The 24,784-nt window shown below is 36.8% G+C and overlaps 1 long non-coding RNA gene across 1 annotated transcript in view; it reads right to left on the reverse strand.

Annotated features, from left to right (window-relative positions):
- The window catches only part of LOC138658357 (uncharacterized), a 45,645-nt gene extending 32,045 nt beyond the window's left edge, over positions 1 to 13,600 (reverse strand). The window contains exons 1-2 of the long non-coding RNA XR_011317466.1: positions 13,520 to 13,600; positions 1,724 to 1,831 (exon numbers count right to left, since the gene is read on the reverse strand). This is a non-coding gene — a long non-coding RNA (uncharacterized lncRNA). The remainder of the gene's footprint in view (positions 1 to 1,723; positions 1,832 to 13,519) is intronic.
- Between the last annotated feature and the right edge of the window lie 11,184 nt (positions 13,601 to 24,784).

The raw sequence follows: 24,784 nt of genomic DNA on the forward strand, positions 1-24,784 counted from the left end.
ATGCTCTCATCATGTGTATCCAGACCTCTTTTAATGCACCCCATGATCCTGTTTGCCTTGGCAGCTGCTGCCTGGCACTGGCTGCTCCAGGTAAGTTTATCATTAACTAGGATCCCCAAGTCCTTCTCCCTGTCAGATTTACCCAGTGGTTTCCCATTCAGTGTGTAATGGTGACATTGATTCCTTCTTCCCATGTGTATAACCTTACATTTATCATTGTTAAACCTCATCTGCCACCTTTCAGCCCAAGTTTCCAACTTATCCAGATCCATCTGTAGCAGAATACTATCTTCTCTTGTATTAACTGCTTTACATAGAGCCCATTCCAGGAAATATATGCAAGCCATATAATCAATAATTATAGATAACTATAGCAGCTGACATATGTAGGGTAAAAACCAAGTTTTAGATATAGCAGAAGAATATAATCTCAGTGACCAACCTGATGAGTGACGTGGATGGATAAGCCCTATATAGGCGGAATGGTTCTGTATAGTGATGTGAGCCGTTGGATGGCAGCAGGGCCTATATTGAGGGAGACTGTGCTGTTATGCTTTATACGCACACTGTTGACTTCTTACAGGGAGTAGACATGCTATCAATCTTTACAGAATCTGGCAGAAGTCTTTTTTACTATTCTGACTTCATAACTAGGGTGCGAGTGTAGGGCGCATGAGACACCATTTTCAGGCTGCCTTAGTATGTAGCGGTACTCACACATAGAAATATCGTCTGAAAGCTTGAACTCGACTGCAGAGGCACATAGGAAGATTCCAGAAGCTGAATTCTTAGGGCTTTCACAAAATGCCCCCGCACCACAGAGCTTCGCCGAACCTGCTGCACCAGCCTAGGAAGGGAGTGTGATCATCGCCCTGCAGCGTCAGACAGCCGCAGAATCGCTTGACTCCTGCTGCCGCCACACTGCGTGTAAGTATATTCCAACTATAAGACGCACCCCCATTTTCCCCAAAAAAATTTTTGGAAAAAAGGACATCTTATAGTCTGAAAAATATGGTACTTAAATGCCTAAAAATATATATATATTCTAGAAGTGATGCCCTTCGAGGATTAGAATTATAATTTTATAAAAAATTAAATATTTTACTTGTTGCTGGACCCACTGACAAGGGGTTAATATAAGAGTAACCTCATATACCACACGGTTTAGGGCTGAATATAATGGATTACAGCCATTCTTCGTAAAGAATAGCATAATATCTGGAAAGCTCCCTATAGTTCACAAATTAATATTACAAGTGAACTATACTGGCAGCATGTGGTTTTAGTTAGTATACCATGAGATTGCCAAACCTGATTTACTAAGCGTACCGGGTAGTCTATTAAAATGGATTGATTAAAGCATACTTCAAATTACTGCGCCTCCATACTGGAAACAAATCAATGAAAGCCAAGGATAAAGCTTCACAATGTACGGGGAGAGGTTCACATGCACTAATGACTTTCTCCTCCGCTCATAGGGTACAGCCATAAATATACATTAAAATGATCAGTACTGAAACCTAAAGACAAAGCACATAAACCCGAACGAGCTGCTCAATCGCAATGTTTATAGTTTAACAAGCGTTGCAGCCTTTCAATTTCTTGCCGAAGATGATGATCTCTGGCGCCTCGTGTTTGGACCGATACATACGATGCAGAAACCACAACTTCAATAAAAGGCGAATACATAAAATATATAATCATACATCACATCTTACCTTACCTCATTATGGCTTGACGGAGAACTAAAGATCGTCGCCTCGTATAAACGGAGATGGGTGTTAGGATCACTGGTTCCACTGGATTTGCGCAGCATAAATGAGTACACCCCCTTTTGAAAAGTAAAATTTTAATTAGTATCTCACTGAACGCAAGAACAATTTCCAATATTTTTGCCAAAACTGAACTTCATAGAACATTTTATTTACCCATAAATAACTTTCATTACAAAATCTTCAGGTTTGCTCAAATTAGTTAATGCACAAATGAACACACCCCAAATCGAAACCTAATACATCTTGTATCTTATATGACATCCATGATTTTAAAGGACAGTGCCAAGTCTCTTAGGCATGGAATGAACACGTTGGCGACATATTGCAACATCTATCTCTTTCCAACGACCTATTTTAGAGCCTTAATGCTGGATGGAGAGTGGTGACAACTTGTTTCTTCAGGATTCCTCATAGGTGTTCGGTTGGTGTTACACTAGGAGACAAATGGCCAGTGAATCCCTTTCACCCTTTTTTTTTCAGAAATACAACAGATGTGTGTTTTGCATCATTTACATCTTTCAAAAAGTGCACGTCTAACAAGGGCAGAGTGATGGTATCATCTTCTCTTTAAATTTAGAGCCACCACCATGTCTCACTTTAGGCCCCATGCATTTTTCCTTGTACTCATCACCTTTGTGACACAATACAATTTTCAAGCCATCAGTTCCAAAAGCAATTATCTTGGTCTCTTCACTTCAGAGTACAGAGTCCCAGTATCTTCACATTTTTCATCACAACCCCCCTGCATGACATTCCTCTGCAGTGTATGTATCATGGGAAATATTTATCCCAGTTTGGCTCTCTACTTCTTTAGCTAACTGCAAAGAACTTTCATGTTGATTTTCTTCAATCCTTCTCATCTGAAAACGCTTATGTTTAAGTGATCACTACCGTGGTCACCTGAACGGCTTGTGAGATGGTGGCAGTTCCATCTTGGTTAAATTTTTGTATCAGTTTTGCTCCAGTATTCTGACTGATAAGTAAGCTACTTTCACCTTTCTTGTGTAAAGAAGTGATTTTCATTATCAGGTCTTGTGACATTTCCTTCCATGTGGTGCCATTGCTAACAGCATGAAACGGGGAGTTTTCTTTGTTAAGTTACACACTTTTATAGTTAGCTGTTTAGAAATGAATGAGCAGACTTACCTGTGGATGAATTTTTGTTCATTAGTATTTTTAGTCTAAAATGTAGCTTTGCTTACTTGGCTTTAACCTATGAATGGTGGCTTTGAAGATTACAAAGACCAGTCTGATTACATGTTCATTTTTCATAATGGAAAACCAGAAAAGCATTCTGAGCAGATGAGAAATGTTTTTATCACCAAGTACAAGCAGTTTTAAGTGTATAAGACTATCACCGAAGACCCAGGCATCCCAGTTCCAACAGTTCAAGATGTCATCAAGAAATGTGCTACTCATGGATGAGTTATGATATGAACCTTCTCGGACAGGGTAGAAAGAGAAAAAATGGTGAGAGAGGTCTGCAAAGGTTGGCATGAAAGGTGACAAAGAAATCATGCACATCATCCAAGGAACTTTAGGCTGAGATGAAGTAATTTTGAGTGATAGGTTCCACTTGTGCCTTGTGCCGCACACTAAGCAAAATAGAGCTCTACAGTCAAAGGTCAAGGAGGACCACACTGCTTAAAGAAAGGCTTTAAATAGAGCATACTGAACTTTGCCAAAAGTTACATAGACAAACCACAATCATTCTGGGAAAATATTCTGAGATCTAATTCCACAAAATGAAACATGGTGGAAGATCCAATCGGAGGACATGAATGTGTTTCAGTAACAATAAAATCAGAAGATTTTCTGAGCATTCGAGAGTGAAATGTGCTCATAAGGGTAAGGAGACTAAGTTTGATTAAAACTAAATAGAACCTCTAGCAGGATCCAAATCACACATCCAAGCGTGCATTAAGAAGCAAAACATTGACTCTTTAGGCCGCTATGAGTCCTGGCTTAATTCAATTGCAAATCTTCGGAGAGAGCTGAAATCAGCCACTGGGAAAAAAAACTGCAAACATACAAGAGCTTGAAAGAATTGCTTTGGAAAAGTGGTAGAAACCTCCAAGACACAAGCGTAAGAAGCATAAATATGACTCCAAAAATGTCTGAAGGTTGTCACTATTGCCAAAGACTGAACAACCAAGTATTAGGGAACGGTGCCATTAATCCTGTCCAGAGCCCCCCTCTAAGTTGTGCACTCTATAAATAAAGGCGTTAAAGCAACATGAGGTTAATAAGCCTAATACTCATTGTACCTGTCTGTTAGTTTTAGTATTTGTAACCCTAACAGTTCCAGACTATACAGCTTAGAGGGAACGCTCATCCTGTCTTTGTCATATACTCTGGGGGTATATATACAAGTCTTGATTCAGGGCCAAGATGTGCCAAATTCATTAAGAGAAAACCCAAGACAAAAACAGAACACGCAAACACCCTCCAGTAAATAAATACCAATAGTGCCTGAAAATAATATAGGGTACTTTGTTAACATAATTAAAAAAAAAAAAAAAAATTAAAAGCCGTCCAACCACGTCAAGGTGATCCTATTCAGGATGGTCCTAACCTCTAATTTTAAAACTTTACCACTTGTCAAGTGACGAAAAATGTGAATAAGGGAAGAGAAGTACTGAGACCAGGCTAATGGACACCCAGCGTAGGGGAACTACATGAATTTAATGTCCAGCTCAAAGTGTAAAAAAAACTAAAATAAAGATATGAACTGGAATATAAGTTGATGTGCATGCAGCGTGTAGGCGCATGTTAACACTGGCCACTAAACAAACAAAACCCAAGACAAAGACACTAAATAAAAAAATATCTTCATTGTTGGTCTTTTTGCTTTTAATGGTTTTATATTGGTTTGTGAGTATAAATACATGCAATAAAATGTATTAATTTTAGGTGTGTGCTCATCGCTTTGGTATCCCCTCTTGGTTAGTATTCGCTTGATACATAATGTATCACCCCCTTCCTCATTGTTGGTTGTGCGTTCTCTTCTCCTGTTTTGCATTCTATGTACCAGTACTCGCACAGAGAGATTTTATCAGATAGCTTGACTCAACTTCAGAGGAACTTATGAAGATTCGAAAAGAAGTAAATATTTTCATGCTGAATTGCACTATTACAGTAGGTGAAAAAAATAATACTGAACCAGAGATTCAAGGCTTGAGCTTCATAATATGGCTGACATACACAGAATGGGGAAGAGCTAGGGAGACAGACAGGGAGAGAAGGAGGACAAACTTCGAACAGGTTAAACTTGTTGCATTGCAATGCAACAACAAAGATACAATACAACGTATGATTGCCAAGTCGTGGAACACCACAGGATCACTGCTGAAATAATTTTTCTCAGGCGTTTCTCTACTATATTGAAGAGAAAAATATAAGTAAAATGTTTACTTTGTATTCCTATCACGGTGGTCTTGAGGGGGTTTAAAAATACTAAATAAAACTGGAGTTATGGATAAAGAAATCAATCCAGTTGTAAGAAATGAGCTCTCAGAGCCTCCACCACTTTGGGGATGATTTGCTTTTTTCTTGGCAGGTCTTTTGGCTTTCCTGTATTGATGATCTGGTACTACAGCCATTACTGTAGTACAATAACAGAGACCAGTGTGGACCCCTCAGCATCAGCACCAGAGTGATTGGGGATGTACTAATGTCATTTAAGAGGTTTTTTTTTTTTGCGTATTTTAGATAACTTCCTCCAGCTAGTTTAATTTTTTCAACTTTATAACCTCCCATTTAAAATGATAGAAGTACAGTCTATGATGTCAAAATTTCATGTAGAATAGTTAAAGAGTTAAAATAATGTGTCTAGAGTCATTATATTTTTATTGAGTCTTAATAGGTCCTCATTAGTACTTGCCATGGCGTCGTGACGTGCTTCTGAGGTTTCGTTTGCCCAAATCATTTCAATCTGGCTCAGGCAGTGGGCCGCTGCCTGAGTATTCAGGTAGTTGGTGTTCCTGCCTCTATACACTGTAAGCTCAGCTATGTACATCAGCAATTGGTGCTAAAGCCCTACTATTAAGTCGCCATTGTTCCAGCTTCGCTATAACAACTCTGCTACTCCAATAATCGCTCTTCCAGCTCTGATACATCTGTTATTACTGTCCCAGCATCACTGCTTCAGTCCAGCTATCCTGCGGCACCGTCAGTCGGTCTTGATCATTTAGAGTGGACTCAGGGTCGTCGAGGAGATCGACATCATCAGGTAAGACATAACACACAGCAGCCATTAGAGGGAGCTCACTGCACAGAAATGTATACAGATTCCATAATGTTCAAGAATACATCATTATGCCGTGAGCCCCCTATTGGTTATAAAAGGGTATTACGGTTACAACAAGCTCTTGCCTATTAACACAGATAGGTGATATAACCACTAGATCTGTGACTTTCTGACTTCTGAGGTAAACACGGATCACATGAATGTGGGAATTTTGTCCTCATTTGGATATAGCAGGTCATGTATGTGTCTTGTTATAACCAGAATGCCCTTTGAACTCATTTATTCCCCTGAACTGTTTAAAAAAAAAAAATACTATAAAAGGAATTAGTTTTTTTATGTTAGAGCAATTACTATTCTTTGGAGCCTTGACTTTTTTTTTTTACTTCTTTGTTTTTTTTCATAAATCATACTATAGTTATGGTTTGTTTTGTGAATCCATTATAACCCATTATAAGCAGTAATGTTCTTTTTTTTTTCCATACATTGAAAGGTTAAGTTTACTGGATATTATAGGTCAGGGTGCAAAGTTATTCTGCCCATCAAAAAGTAAAAGAATGCAAAAAAAATAAACTTTTATTTACTACTTGCATATTTTCAAATGACCACTAGGTGGAGCCCTTATCTCTGAGAATGAAAACAAGCCATACACTCCATCACCATTCTGCTGCTTAACCCGAAAAACAAACTATAATAAAACGTCCTCGACACTTATCAGAAGCAAAATATGAAGTCTCTAGGATAACAAACACACATGAATATGAAATGCCAAATATGAAGGAAAAGCAGTAGCAAATCTCATACAATTTCTACAATATTGTACTTGGCTCTGAATGAAGACCTAAAACATGGTGTGCACAGTCATAGCCCTGAGAGGCAAAAGCTGAGGATGACTCCTTCACAATCCCCCCTCCACCTTGCCACAGGGAGGGATCATTGTGAATGGAATAAGCAATGGATCCAGTATTCATCAGATTAATTAAAAAAAGGCATTATTGAGAAAACATCACATTTAATTGAGAGTAAATGGAAAAAACCTAAGATAGAAACAAAATGAGCATAGACCCTGCTGCAAGTAAGTAAATAGTAATAATACCTATAAATAAGGTAGGGTACCTAGGAAACACTGTTTAGATTGAAAAAAAAAGGGTAAAAGCCATCCAACCGCGCCAAGGTGACCAAATCGGAATGGTCCTAACCTGTAGTATTATAAACCTTACCAGGAGTCAAAAATGACCTCAATGTGAATAAGAGCTGAGAAGGAGCCGGGCCTCACTATGGACACCCAGCAAAGGGAAGCCATAGAAAAGTAATGCCCAGCTCAAAGAGCGGGAGGCCGAGAGCGCCAGAACCTAAGGACAAACCTGGTCACCGTGGGATGGATTTTATTATTATTATTTATTGTTATGGTGCCATTTATTCCATGGCGCTTTACATGTGAGGAGGGGTATTCACAATAAAAACAAGTACAATAATCTTAAACAATACAAGTCACAACTGGTACAGGAGGAGAGAGGACCCTGCCCGCGAGGGCTCACAATCTACAATTTTATGCTTTTTTTTCATCAGAAACAGTGTTTAGTGAGTCACCTATGTTACTTACATGCACTATTGCTTTCACCTACTTATAGCAGGGGAGACGTTCATTTTCTTCTACCTTAGGGTTTGTCTGTTTAGTGGTCGGTGTGAACACGCTCCTACACATTCCATGTATACTAACTTATACTCCAGCTCATCTCTTTTGATTTTTGGTCAGTAAACACTAGAAATTCCCATGAGGTGATCATTCTGAAACAATTTTATTTTTTACAATTTTGCATTGTGACGTTCCTCTGTTATCCCTCTTGGAAATGTGGGAGCAAATTGACCATTGGACTTTACCTTTGTCCTTGTCAATAGAGTCATATCTATCTATCTATCTATCTATCTATCTATTATCTATCATCTATTACCTATCTACTATGTATCTATCTATTATCTATCTATTATCTATCTATCTATTATCTATCTATCTATTATATCTATCTATCTATCTATCTATCTATCTATTATCTATCTATCTATCTATCTATCTATTATATATCATCTATCTATTATATCTATCTATCTATTATCTATCTATTATCTATCTATCTATTATCTATCTATCTATTATCTATCTATCTATCTATCTTTCTATTATCTATCATCTATCTATTATATCTATCTATCTATTATCTATCTATTATCTATCTATTATCTATTACCTATCTACTATCTATCTATCTATTATCTATCTATCGATCTATTATCTATCTATTATCTATCAATCATCTATCTATTATCTATCTACCTATTGTCTATTATCTATCTATTATCGATCTATTATCTATTTATCTATTATCTATTATCTACTGTATGTATATACAGGTCCTTCTCAAAAAATTAGCATATAGTGTTAAATTTCATTATTTACCATAATGTAATGATTACAATTAAACTTTCATATATTATAGATTCATTATCCACCAACTGAAATTTGTCAGGTCTTTTTATTGTTTTAATACTGATGATTTTGGCATACAACTCCTGATAACCCAAAAAACCTGTCTCAATAAATTAGCATATCAAGAAAAGGTTCTCTAAACGACCTATTACCCTAATCTTCTGAATCAACTAATTAACTCTAAACACATGCAAAAGATACCTGAGGCTTTTATAAACTCCCTGCCTGGTTCATTACTCAAAACCCCCATCATGGGTAAGACTAGCGACCTGACAGATGTCAAGAAGGCCATCATTGACACCCTCAAGCAAGAGGGTAAGACCCAGAAAGAAATTTCTCAACAAATAGGCTGTTCCCAGAGTGCTGTATCAAGGCACCTCAATGGTAAGTCTGTTGGAAGGAAACAATGTGGCAGAAAACGCTGTACAACGAGAAGAGGAGACCGGACCCTGAGGAAGATTGTGGAGAAGGACTGATTCCAGACCTTGGGGAACCTGAGGAAGCAGTGGACTGAGTCTGGTGTGGAAACATCCAGAGCCACCGTGCACAGGCGTGTGCAGGAAATGGGCTACAGGTGCCGCATTCCCCAGGTAAAGCCACTTTTGAACCATAAACAGCGGCAGAGGCGCCTGACCTGGGCTACAGAGAAGCAGCACTGGACTGTTGCTAAGTGGTCCCAAGTACTTTTTTCTGATGAAAGCAAATTTTGCATGTCATTCGGAAATCAAGGTGCCAGAGTCTGGAGGAAGACTGGGGAGAAGGAAATGCCAAAATGCCTGAAGTCCAGTGTCAAGTACCCACAGTCAGTGATGGTGTGGGGTGCCATGTCAGCTGCTGGTGTTGGTCCACTGTGTTTCATCAAGGGCAGGGTCAATGCAGCTAGCGATCAGGAGATTTTGGAGCACTACATGCTTCCATCGGCTGAAATGCTTTATGGAGATGAAGATTTCATTTTTCAGCACGACCTGGCACCTGCTCACAGTGCCAAAACCACTGGTAAATGGTTTACTGACCATGGTATTACTGTGCTCAATTGGCCTGCCAACTCTCCTGACCTGAACCCCATAGAGAATCTGTGGGATATTGTGAAGAGAAAGTTGAGAGACGCAAGACCCAACACTCTGGATGAGCTTAAGGCCGCTATTGAAGCATCCTGGGCCTCCATAACATCTCAGCAGTGTCACAGGCTGATTGCCTCCATGCCACGCCGCATTGAAGCAGTCATTTCTGCCAAAGGATTCCCGACCAAGTATTGAGTGCATAACTGAACATTATTATTTGTTGTTTTTTTGTTTGTTATTAAAAAACACTTTTATTTGATTGGATGGGTGAAATATGCTAATTTATTGAGACAGGTTTTTTGGGTTATCAGGAGTTGTATGCCAAAATCATCAGTATTAAAACAATAAAAGACCTGACAAATTTCAGTTGGTGGATAATGAATCTATAATATATGAAAGTTTAATTGTAATCATTACATTATGGTAAATAATGAAATTTAACACTATATGCTAATTTTTTGAGAAGGACCTGTATAGTCAGACAGAGATATATATCTATATCTATAGATATCTATATATATCTATTTGTTTGCTGTAAATGATATCTATAACTGTAGGTAACCCCTTTCTCATGTACAGCACCATGGAATTAATGGTGCTACATAAACAAATAATAATAATGATAATATATATATATCCAGGGAGAATAGCAGAATAATGGCACATTAGGACCAAAACATTGCCACATGGGCTAATACAGTCCACACTTATTGCCTGCTAATGGAATGCTGTCATTATATATACATGTATATATATTTATTTATTTATTCAGGGAGAACAACAGATAATGGCATATCTAAAGGCTCGGACTACGAGTATTTTTTATATATAGAAATGTCAGGTCAATGAGATCTCCCCTTTAAAGACAACAGTCAAAAATTATATCCTGCAAAAGTAGCAACTGCAAAACATAATTTGTTGACGTAAACAGATAAAGTAATATATGTGCTTGTAAGCAGTGAACCACGAGAAAGGACAATGATGTATGTAAAGCGCTGTGGAATTAATGGCACTATATAAATGAGTAAAATACATAAATAAAACAAGGGGCCCAGCAAAAGTGTAACTAGGGGGCTACTAATACTGTGCAAAGAATATTTACCTTGAACCAAGAAGAGAAAAATTGCACAGAACTTGAAAAACTGAACACCAGATATTGCAAAGGTCATGTATAAAGTTTATTGTAAAAGAAAATACACTGAAAGATACCACACATTAAAAAAAAACATATAAAAGCCGGGATAAAAATGTTCATGCAACAAAAGGGGGTATGGATAAAGTAATCCAAAGAATTATCCCCATACTAGGTAAAGGCGGTAAATTAGACGCTATCATGAAGAAATGTGAAGAAACTAAATGCAATAATCACATAAAAGGAAAATAAATACAAGGATAATGCAAAGGCAAGAACGACAGATAAATAGGGTACTGCTATGGGGAGGAAAGAACGGAGACCAATAGAAACAGATAGAGTACAAGATGAGGCTGACAATATCAGAGAGCAAAATAGCAGAAAAAAATAGATAGATAACCCGGAAAGGCAAGAATCCCTAAACCATGTAGAGGCCTACATACAGAAATGTGATATATATATATATATATATATATATATATATATATATATATATTCCCCTAGTAATTGATGCATTATACAGACAATATGTAACGCAAATGCATACAAAGACTTCAGTAACAGATATACAAATAATAGATACATAAATAAAATATAATATATGATTATATAAATTATCCAGTACAATAAACCACTTCTTTGAGACGACCACCCCAATTTCCAGGACTAGATATTTTTTTTAAAGCAGATTTCTATTCTTTGAGAGAACACAATGTCACTGAAAGATAATTTTGGGTTGTTGTCTCAAAAAGGATTTACTTTATATATTATATATTACTTTATTATATTACATATTATATATATATATATTATATATTATAAATTACTTTATATATTATGTATTATAAATACAATTTTAAATAACAGATTGATGTATTAAACACATATATTCTAATAGATAATGTACACAAAAATGTAAATGTTAATATATATATATATATATATATATATATATATATATATACACACTGTGTGAACTTTGTTACAGTCTTTGGAATAGGTTTTGTGTATTTTTATTACAGGCTGATGCCTAAAAGTTTCCCTTAAAAAAAAAAAAACAGAGTTGGTCAAAGGATCATTTTCTGACATTTTTGCTTTTTTTATGCATTCATTTATATTACTTATCATTCTTATTTCTCATTAAAAAAAGATGAATATTTCCCTCATCCATTTATAAGATTAATTAATAGTTTTTTTTTTATCCCAACAATCTTTATTGTAATATTTTGATCCAGTAGTCAGATCTGCTGTGTATTTTTTTTCTTCTGCTAACAGAAGTACCTGTAATAATGTTATTCCTATAGCGCCAACTTATTCCACAGCACTTTACAATTCGGAGGGGAATTGTAGGCTTTATAATACATTTTATTACACATTATATATGATGGTTTCATGTCTTGGTTTTATAGAGACAAAAAAAAAAAGAATGAATTAGTACTCTAAGTACCAAGGGGTGTATGGGAATTTTTAAATGTACAGATATCTGACCAATTTCTGTACAATCAGACCAATATCTGGTTGAAATCTGTCTCATCTGCCCTAAATATGATCTGATCTCTAACATAATGTGCTTAGTAATCGCAATAATTGAATATTCTAGAAGAGTCAAAACAGATGAGGAGGAGGAAGAGAATTGGTTCTATCCTTCCAGAATATCTGAGGGCGTCAGCTGCCAACCACGAACAATTTCCTCATCCCTAAGATCGAAAAATCAGCTTTGATCAATTGCAAAATTCGATTTGACTTTCGAAAGGCGAACCCTTGTCATTCTATTCGTACGTTTTCTCATTATTTTGATCTCTTGTCTCTCTTACTTTTTTCATCCACAAACTATAATTTTTACATGATCGTAAAATAAAATTACAATCAAGGACAAATGCGGAAATTTTTTTTCGATCATCGCATGATCGGTGGAGGCGTTTTCACCGGGTAATAACATGAAGCTTTGGCTGGATAGAACTTTTATTTATTTATTTTTTACAAAATAATCACCGCAAAATACCCTTAAGCCCAAATATAACTTTCTGGAGCTTTCAATCATGAAACATAAAAAACCAAATGTAAAACGAAAATAATAAAAATGAAATAAATAAATAATAATAATAACAATATAATAGTAATAAAATAATAAAAATACTCTTTCTAAAATAACAGTAGTACACATTATGTATTGTAATAAACATATATATATATATATAAATATATTCATAAATACTGTATATCTATATAAATCTATATATATCTATATTTAAATATAAATACATCTATTAATAAATATTTTATATGTATTTGTGTGTTTATATAAACATATATAAGATATATTAATGATATATATACATATATATTTGTATATATATAAGATAAAAGAATGTTATATATGTACATATATATTTATATATATATAATATATATGAATGATATATATATAAGATATATGAATTATATATATATATATATATATATAATAAAGATTATTATTATATATGAATTATATGTATGCATATATATTAAGGAAGATATATATAAGATTTGTGAGTGAGATATATATATTTCTATCTATGCAGTATATATATATTTAATGTCCCCCCTGTGGCCCTCCCCCACATGCAGTGCTGTTACAGGGGGCTTGTATGTAGTGTGAGGCAGGCCCTGGCTGACTCCATGAGGCTGGTGTATGGCGGCCCCCCAGTGATCAGATGCAGTCAGTGCTGAGGTAGGGGAACATTTCTGGCCGGTCACACAGGGGCCACCAGTGTCCATAGTCCGGGCAGTGGAGCAGGTAGGTGTTGGGGGCGGGGAGGATGGTGGGGGGTCAGGTACCTGTGGGCCGGGGAATCACAGCTCTGCCGTCACCTACACTGGATGCGGCCATTGTCACTCTCTCCCCACTGTCCGGCCCTGTGTTTGATGTCAGTAGATACAGAGGACACGTCCACTGCCCCGGGGGCTGCTACTAATGAGGCACATGCCAGCTACACGGCCCACGGTCACGGGTGTGCCCACATCTGGCGCCAGGAGGCAGGCTGCTGAGGGATGTGGGTCGGTGCCTGCAGCTTTAGTTGGGAAAATGCACAGTCAGTAAAGAAAATGCTATATGTGTGTATATACTGCTATATATGTGTGTATATACTGCTATATGTGTGTATATACTGCTATATGTGTGTATATACTGCTATGTGTGTATATACTGCTATATGTGTGTATATACTGCTATATGTGTGTATATACTGCTATATGTGTGTATATACTGCTATGTGTGTATATACTGCTATATGTGTATATATACTGCTATATATGTGTGTATATACTGCTATATGTGTATATATACTGCTATATATCTGTGTATATACTGCTATATGTGTGTATATACTGCTATATGTGTATATATACTGCTATATATGTGTGTATATACTGCTATATATCTGTGTATATACTGTTATATGTGTGTATATACTGCTATATGTGTGTATATACTGCTATATATCTGTGTATATACTGCTATATGTGTGTATATACTGCTATATATCTGTGTATATACTGCTATATGTGTGTATATACTGCTATGTGTGTATATACTGCTATATGTGTGTATATACTGCTATATATCTGTGTATATACTGCTATATGTGTGTATATACTGCTATATGTGTATATACTGCTATATGTGTATATATACTGCTATATATGTGTGTATATACTGTTATATGTGTGTATATACTGCTATATGTGTGTATATACTGCTATATGTGTGTATATACTGCTATGTGTGTATATACTGCTATATGTGTATATATACTGCTATATATGTGTGTATATACTGTTATATGTGTGTATATACTGCTATGTGTGTATATACTGCTATATGTGTGTATATACTGCTATATGTGTGTATATACTGCTATGTGTGTATATACTGCTATATGTGTATATATACTGCTATATATGTGTGTATATACTGCTATATGTGTGTATATACTGCTATATGTGTGTATATACTGCTATGTGTGTATATACTGCTATATGTGTATATATACTGCTATATATGTGTGTATATACTGCTATATGTGTGTATATACTGCTATATGTGTGTATATACTGCTATATGTGTGTATATACTGCTATGTGTGTATATACTGCTATATGTGTATATATACTGCTATATATCTGTGTATATACTGCTATATGTGTGTATATACTGCTATATGTGTGTATATACTGCTATATGTGTGTATATACTGCTATATGTGTGTATATACTGCTATGTGTGTATATACTGCTATATGTGTATATATACTGCTATATATGTGTGTATATACTGCTATATGTGTGTATATACTGCTATATGTGTGTATATACTGCTATATGTGTGTATATACTGCTATGTGTGTATATACTGCTATATGTGTATATATACTGCTATATATGTGTGTATATACTGCTATATGTGTATATATACTGCTATATATGTGTGTATATACTGCTATATGTGTGTATATACTGCTATATGTGTGTATATACTGCTATATATCTGTGTATATACTGCTATATGTGTGTATATACTGCTATATGTGTATATACTGCTATATGTGTATATATACTGCTATATATGTGTGTATATACTGTTATATGTGTGTATATACTGCTATATGTGTGTATATACTGCTATATGTGTGTATATACTGCTATGTGTGTATATGCTGCTATATGTGTATATATACTGCTATATATGTGTGTATATACTGTTATATGTGTGTATATACTGCTATGTGTGTATATACTGCTATATGTGTGTATATACTGCTATATGTGTGTATATACTGCTATGTGTGTATATACTGCTATATGTGTATATATACTGCTATATATGTGTGTATATACTGCTATATGTGTGTATATACTGCTATATGTGTGTATATACTGCTATATGTGTGTATATACTGCTATGTGTGTATATACTGCTATATGTGTATATATACTGCTATATATGTGTGTATATACTGCTATATGTGTGTATATACTGCTATATGTGTGTATATACTGCTATATGTGTGTATATACTGCTATGTGTGTATATACTGCTATATGTGTATATATACTGCTATATATGTGTGTATATACTGCTATATGTGTATATATACTGCTATATATGTGTGTATATACTGCTATATGTGTGTATATACTGCTATATGTGTGTATATACTGCTATATATCTGTGTATATACTGCTATATGTGTGTATATACTGCTATATGTGTGTATATACTGCTATATGTGTGTATATACTGTTATGTGTGTATATACTGTTATGTGTGTGTATATACTGCTATATGTGTGTATATACTGTTATGTGTGTATATACTGTTATGTGTGTGTATATACTGCTATATGTGTGTATATACTGTTATGTGTGTATATACTGCTATATGTGTGTATATACTGCTATATGTGTGTATATACTGCTATATGTGTGTATATACTGCTATATGTGTGTATATACTGCTATATGTGTGTATATACTGCTATATATCTGTGTATATACTGCTATATGTGTGTATATACTGCTATATGTGTGTATATACTGCTATATGTGTGTATATACTGTTATGTGTGTATATACTGTTATGTGTGTGTATATACTGCTATATGTGTGTATATACTGTTATGTGTGTATATACTGGTATATGTGTATATATACTGCTATATGTGTGTATATACTGTTATATGTGTGTATATACTGCTATATGTGTGTATATACTGTTATATGTGTGTATATACTGCTATATGTGTGTATATACTGTTATATGTGTGTATATACTGCTATATGTGTGTATATACTGGTATATGTGTATATATACTGCCATATGTGTGTAAAGAGGCATGGAAGAAATGGCGCTATAATAATAAATAATAATAATAATTTAGTACTATATGTGTGTATATCTTGTTATGTGTATCTATATAGTGCTATATGTATTTTTAGTGTGTGTGTGTGTGTTAGAAAGCCCATTTTTAATAGCCCGTAAAGGTGACATTTCCGTCTTTATGTGGTCCTGAAGATGGCTGGACCATCATTGTAAATACATCATTGTAAATACACACCTGTGCTTTGTATCTCCTCGTTGTAGATTGTACGCTCTCACGAGCAGGGTCGTCTTATTTTGCTTTAATTATTGTATTGTTAACATTGTTACTTATGACTGTTGTGTTTGAAACTGTTAAACTGTAAAGCGCTGCGGAATATGTTGGCGCTATATAAATAAAGATTATTATTATTATCTATCATCTATCTAATATCTATCTATCTATTATCTATCTATAGATCTATCTATCTCATATGTATCTATCATCCATTCCATATTATTGTATTGAAGTATCTATGTATATCCCAATTAGGCTACTTTCACACTAGCGTCGGTACGGGGCCGTCGCCATGCGTCAGCCCGACGTACCGACGCAAACTTGCAAAAAAAATGAACAACGGGGGCAGCGGATGCCCCCAAAAAGTTACATGTACGTTTTTTTGTGCCGATGGTCCGCCAAAACAAGACGCATCCATCGCACGACTGATGCGATGTGTGGCGATGCGTCGCAAAGCGTCAATAATGAAAGTCTATGGAGAAAAAACGCATCCTGCGGGCAACTTTGCAGGATGCGTTTTTTTCTCCAAAACGACGCATTGCGACGTCCGTCACACAACTCTAGTGTGAAGGTAGCCTTATTCTATCTATGTATTTATCTATCTCATACCTCTGATACCTGTCTGGTAACATTATATCTATACATGTCATTTCTTTCTCTCCCTCTCATCTCTTAAGGTACCGTCACATTAAGTGACGCTGCAGCGATATAGACAACGATGCCGATCGCTGCAGCGTCGCTGTTTCGTCGCTGTGTGGTCGCTGGAGAGCTGTCACACAGACAGCTCTCCAGCGACCAACGATGCGAAGTCCCCTGGTAACCAGGGTAAACATTGGGTTACTAAGAGCAGGGCCGCGCTTAGTAACCCGATGTTTACCCTGGTTACCATTGTAAATGTTAAAAAAAAAACACTACATACTTACATTCCGGTGTCTGTCGCGTCCCCGGCGTCAGCTTACCTGCACTGTGTCAGCGCTGGCCGTAAAGCAGAGCGATGACGTCACCGCTCTGCTTTACGGCCGGCCGGCGCTGACACAGTGCAGGTAAGCTGACGCCGGGGACGCGACAGACACCGGAATGTAAGTATGTAGTGTTTTTTTTTTAACATTTACAATGGTAACCAGGGTAAACATCGGGTTACTAAGCGCGGCCCTGCTCTTAGTAACCCGATGTTTACCCTGGTTACAAGTGAACACATCGCTGGATCGCCGTCACACACGCCGATTCAGCGATGTCAGCGGGAGATCAGCGACAAAATAAAGTTCTGGACTTTCTGCTCCGACCAACGATGGCACAGCAGGATCCAGATCGCTGCTGCGTGTCAAACACAACGATATCGCTATCCAGGACGCTGCAACGTCACGGATCGCTATCGTTATCGTTCTAAAGTTGCTCAGTGTGACGGTACCTTTAGCTCTCTGGTTTACCCTCGGATCTCCTGGTCGGACCCTCCATCCTTCTCTCACCTGGTATTCCTGTACGATCTCTGTACTTGCTCTTCACCCATCATTTGTACTAATATTTGCATTTCTGTTTTCAACTCTTTATTGTTGTACAGATGAATGAATCTTCACTCGCTGCGAAGTGTTGGATGATGCTACACACGAGTCCTATATCTGTAACATGAAGTCTCTCTTCAAATGGATCTGATTACTTTATGACATTGAGACTGTTGCTATTAATTATCTTATCCATAACTCAGTTTTATACACAGTCTTTACCCCTCTATTATACTGCCCTTATAATCACCTAATGAGACATTGGTACAAAACACTCCCAGTAGGACAATATCTGACATATAATTCATTTTCTGCACCTCCTTTGCTTGTATTATTATTATTATTATTATTATTAATAATAATAATAATAGTATTTAATAATTGTATCAGTAATATATATTATTATTATTATTTATTTATATAGCACCATTGATTCCATGGTGCTGTACATGAGAAGGGGTTACATACAAATGCAGTGGTTTTGCACTACAGCCTTGCAGCACTGGGGTCCTGGGTTCTAATCCCACCCAGGACAACATCTGCAAAGAGTTTGTATGTTCTCTCCGTGTTTGCGTGGGTTTCCTCCGGGCACTCCGGTTTCCTCCCACATGCCAAAGACATACTGATAGGAATTCTAGATTGTGAGCCCAATCGGGGACAGTGATGATAATGTGTGCAAACTGTAAAGCGCTGCGGAATATGTTAGCGCTATATAAAAATAAAGATTATTATTATTATTATAAGTTACAAATATCACATACAGTAAACAAACTAACAATGACGGACTGATACAGAGGGGCGAGGACCCTGCCCTTGCGGGCTTACATTCTACAGGATTATGGGGGAGGAGACAGTAGGTTGAGGGTTGCAGGAGCTCCGGTGTTGGTGAGGCGGTAGCTCCGGTGTTGGTGAGGCGGTAGCTTCGTTGGTGATGAGACAGCAGCGGTGTCAGTGCAGGCTGTAGGCTTTCCTGAAGAGATGAGTTTTCAGGTTCCGTCTGAAGGATCCGACTGTGGTTGATAGTCGGTTGTGTTGGGGCAGAGAGTTCCAGAGGATGGGGGATATTCGGGAGAAGTCTTGGAGGCGATTGGATGAGGAGCGAATAAGTGTGGAGGAGAGAAGGAGGTCTTGGGAGGACCGGAGATCACGTGAGGGAAGATATCGAGAGATTAGTTCAGAGATATATGGAGGAGACAGGTTATGGATGGCTTTGTAGGTCAGTATTAGCAATTTGAACTGGATACGCTGAGGGAATGGGAGCCAGTGAAGAGATTTGCAGAGGGGGGAAGCGGAGGAGTAGCGAGGAGAGAGATGGATTAGTCGGGCAGCAGAGTTAAGGATGGACTGGAGAGGTGCAAGGGTGTTAGCAGGGAGGCCACAGAAAAGGATGTTGCAGTAGTCAAGGCGGGAAATGATGAGGGCGTGCACAAGCATTTTATTATAAAGTAATACGCCAAAAACATTAATATAGATAGATAGATAATAGATAGGAAATAGATAGATGATAGATAATAGATAGATGATAGATAATAGATAGATATATAGATAGATAATAGATAGGAAATAGATAATTGATGATAGATAGATAATAGATGATAGATAGATAATAGATAGGAAATATATAGATGATAGATAATAGATAGGTGATAGATAATAGATAATAGGTAGAAAGATAGATAGATAGATAGATAGATAGATAGATAGATAGATAGATAGATAGATAGATAGATAGATGATAGATACACTACTGTTCAAAAATTTAGGGTCACTTAGAATTTTCCTTATTTTTGGAAGAAAAGCACCGTTTTTTCCAATGAAGCTAACATTAAATGATTCAGAAATGCATTCTATACATTGTTCATGTGGTAAATGACTATTTTAGCTACAGACATCTGGTTTGTAATGCAATATCTTCATAGGTGTATAGAGGCCCACTTCCAACAACCATCACTGCAGTGTTCTTATGGTACTTTGTATTTGCTAACTGTGTAAGAAGCCTAATGGATGGTTAGAGTACCCATGAAAACCCTTGTGCAAGTATGTTAGCACAGCTGAAAACAGTTTGGCTGATTAGAGAACCTATAAACCTGACCTTCCCTTGAGCTAGTTGAGAATCTGGAGCATTATATTTGTTGGTTCCATTAAACTCTCAAAATGGCCAGAAAAAAAGAACTTTCATGTGAAACTCGACAGTCTATTCTTGTTCTTAGAAATGAAGGCTATTCCATGAGAGAAATTGCCAAGAAACTGAAGATTTCCTACAACGGTGTGTACTACTCCCTTCAGAGGAGAGCACAAACAGGCTCTAACCAGAGTAGAAAGAAGTGGGAGGCCCCGCTGCACAACTGAGCAACAAGTACATTAGAGTCTATAGTCTGAGAAATCGACACCTCACAATTATTATTATTATACATTTTTATTGCGCCATTTATTCCATGGCGCTTTACATGTGAATACGGGGCAAATATAGACAATTACATTAAACATGAGCAGATAACAAGGCACACGAGTACATAAGGAGGGAGGACCCTGCCCGCAAGGGCTCACAGTCTGCAGGGGGTGGGTGAGGATACACTAGGAGAGGGAAGAGCTGGCTGTGCGGCTGTTCAGTAGGTTGAGGATCACTGCAGGCTGTAGGCTTGTCGGAAGAGATGAGTCTCCAGGTTCTTTTTGAAGGTTTCTATGGTAGGCGCGAGTCTGATATGTTGGGGTAGAGAGTTCCAGAGTATGGGGGAAGCACGGGAGAAGTCTTGGATGCGGTTATGGGAAGAAGAGATGAGAGGGGAGTAGAGAAGGAGGTCTTGGGAGGATCGGAGGTTGCGTGTAGGTAGGTACCGGGAGACCATGTCACAGATGTATGGAGGAGACAGGTTGTGGATGGCTTTGTATGTCAGTGTGAGGGTTTTGAAATGGAGTCTCTGGGCGATAGGAAGCCAGTGAAGGGCTTGACACAGGGGAGAGGCTGGGGAATAGCGGGGGGACAGGTGGATTAGTCGGGCAGCAGAGTGTAGGATGGATTGGAGTGGTGCCAGAGTGCTAGAGGAAAGTCCAGTGAGTAGGAGGTTGCAGTAGTCGAGGCGGGAGATGATAAGGGCATGCACTAGCGTTTTTGCAGTGTTGCGGTCAAGGAAAGCACGGATCCGGGAAATATTTTTGAGTTTGAGACGACAGGAAGAGGCAAGGGCTTGGATATGTGGCTTGAAAGAGAGGGCAGAGTCGAGGATCACCCCGAGGCACCGGGCGTGTGGGACTGGGGATAGTGAGCAGCCAAGTACTCAACTGGCAGCTTCATTAAATACTACATGCAAAACGTCAATGTCAACGTCTACAGTGGAGAAGCGACTCCGGGATGCTGGCCTTCAGGGCAGAGTGGCAAAGCCATATCTGAGACTGGCTAATAAAAGGAAAAGATTAATATGGGCAAAGGAACACAGACATTGGACAGAGGAAGATTGGAAAAAAGTGTGATGGACAGACGAATCCAAGTTTGAGGTGTTTGGATCACACAGATGAACATTTGTGAGATGCAGAACAACTGAAAAGATGCTGGAAGAGTGCCTGACGCCATCTGTCAAGCATGGTGGAGGTAATGTGATGGTCTGGGGTTGCTTTGGTGCTGGTAAAGTGGGAGATTTGTACAAGGTAAAAGGCATTTAGAATAAGGAAGGCTATCACTCCATTTTGAAACGCCATGGCATACCCTGTGGACAGCGCTTGATTGGAGCCAATTTCATCCTACACCAGGACAATGATCCAAAGCCACCTCCAAATTATGCAAGAACTATTTAAGGAAGAAGTTACATACAAAATGCTGATATTATTAATATAATAATATTACATAGTGAGAGTCACAATGTTGTGCAGTATATTAATGTTGCATATTATATTATTTCAGCATAATAACCTGATATTGTGAGTTATAATAGGGCACTTGAGCTAATAATGAAAATCCTTATTGTTAGAAGATAATGTGTATGTATAGCACTGTATATGGCTGGATTATCATTATTATTATTATTATTATTATTATTATTATTATTATCAGCAAATAGCTTATATGTCATCTGTATTGTCTTAATTGTGTATGTGGCATTAACTTGCAAAAGTCTTTCTGATATTATTCTGTAGTATAATGATATATATGACTCCATGTAGAAATAATATATGATAGTAATACACCGTGCATAGTGTATGACAATAAGCAGAGGGCTTAAATTTATAGTAAACTTGATCTTAGTATATAGTGCAATAATACATAGAACCTTAATAATTATATATCAATAGGGAACAAGGATAATATATGTACTGTAATATATAATAATTAATAATAATGCATACTGCCCTATAGTATCATGGATTGTACAGTGTCATAATTTAAAAGAAAGGATGATATATTATAATAGCAGTGTATAGAATATAATTATATAGTACAATCATTGTGAATATTATTTAGTGGGAAAAAAACACTGCACAGGACACTGATATTGTGTAATTCTAGTGCACACTCCTATTATATAGTGCACAGGACACGATCGTGTAGAGTTATAATAATGCACAGGAGGTTAGGATATAGTGGAATAACAATTTACAAGATAATATTATAAACTGTGAAATCAGTGCATTATTACATCATGTAATAATATTGTCATTCATAGTGATAACACTGCACAGGACACGATCATGTCAGGTCATTTTCGGTGCACACAGTCCATTTCAATGAACACTTTCCAGTGTGTTTTAGCGGATTATTATGGTGTCTGTGATGCTATTATATCAGTATTACAGGTGACAATAAATAATGATGATACTTTCAGCACAGAAATGTCTCCACCTCGCAGCTTCCCAATGTGATGGCCGCATTATCTTCCTCCCTGAGTGATGCCCCCATTATATCACAGCCTGGACTGATCCTGGGATGATTCCACAGCACACATATGTGTAGTGATGGTGTCTGCAGTGTGATAGTGACCTCACCCCGGTACTGGGGGTGCAGCAGCATCAGATCGGGGGGCTGCACTCCTCCCACCACCACAGGATTTCACCAATGTGCTAGCGCTGACTTTATCTCATTTTACATAGGACTGCGTGTGATCATGCGACATTATCTGACGATATCGCACAGACGATGCAGCCACAGACTGACATAAGTAGTCCTGATTCACCTGTAGACCGGACCATAAAGAGGGCACTTGTGGACTGGCCTTATTATACCTGCCCCATTAGGTGTCATAATTAATCAGGGTGATATTATTATTATTCATTATATACCATAGTAAATACATCGATGTTAAAATACACATTTCGTTTATGAAAAATATGGCTGCATTAAATTTACTACTATTTGTCCATCTCTAAAAGTTAATGAAGGAATTTGCTAGGAAACTATACTACAGCTAGTACTAATACAAAACTCATATTAATACCACAACACTACAACTACTACTATCTCCAAAAGCGCTGCTACTATCACTCCTACTAATACTAATGTGGTAATTACAGGAGGATCAATTATATCTGATAGCATAAATCAGCACTGTACAATGCCACTGATGCTGCGGACAGTTTCAGAGAAGTAAGAGTTAATACAGGTAGTAAATGTTCATTTTTATATACATTTATCGACAGTCTGCGGTAAAAGGCTGAAAGCAGCCATGGAATGGATTATCCTCAGTCATCTTCAAGCTATATAACATATCTGGTATAAGTTGTCGATCCATCTATTATCTATCTATCTATCATCTATCTATTATCTATCCATCTATTATCTATCCATCTATTATGTATCTATTATCTATATATCCATCCATCTATTTATCATCTATCTATTATCTATCCATCTATTATCGATCCATCTATTATCTATCTATCTATCTATTATTATCTATTATCTATCAATTATCTATCTATTATCTATTATCTATCTATCTGTTATCTATATATCCATCCATCCATCTATTATCTATCATCCATCTATTATCTATCAATTATCTATCTATTATCTATCTATCCATCTATTATCTATCTATTATCTATCCATCTATTATCCATCTATCATCTATCTATCATCTATCTATCTTCTATCTATTATCTATCCATCTATTATCTATATATCCATCCATTATCTATCATCTATCCATCTATTATCTATATATCCATCTATTATCTATCATTTATCTATTATCTATCAATCTATTATCTATCTATTATCTATCCATTATCTATCTATCTATCTTCTGTCTATCTATCATCTATCTATTATCTATCTATCTATCTATTATCTATTATTTATCTATCTTCTATCTATCTATCTATCTATCTATTATCTATTATTTATCTATCTTCTATCTATCTATTATCTATCCATCTCTTATATATATATATATGTGGTGTGATTGTGTATGGATGGCCCCTGTGCAGCAGGACTGAGCAGTTTCCCCTTTGGCCTCGGC

Source organism: Ranitomeya imitator, chromosome 1 (assembly GCF_032444005.1).
Source record: "Ranitomeya imitator isolate aRanImi1 chromosome 1, aRanImi1.pri, whole genome shotgun sequence".
In the NCBI taxonomy this organism is placed as follows: Eukaryota; Metazoa; Chordata; class Amphibia; order Anura; family Dendrobatidae; genus Ranitomeya; species Ranitomeya imitator.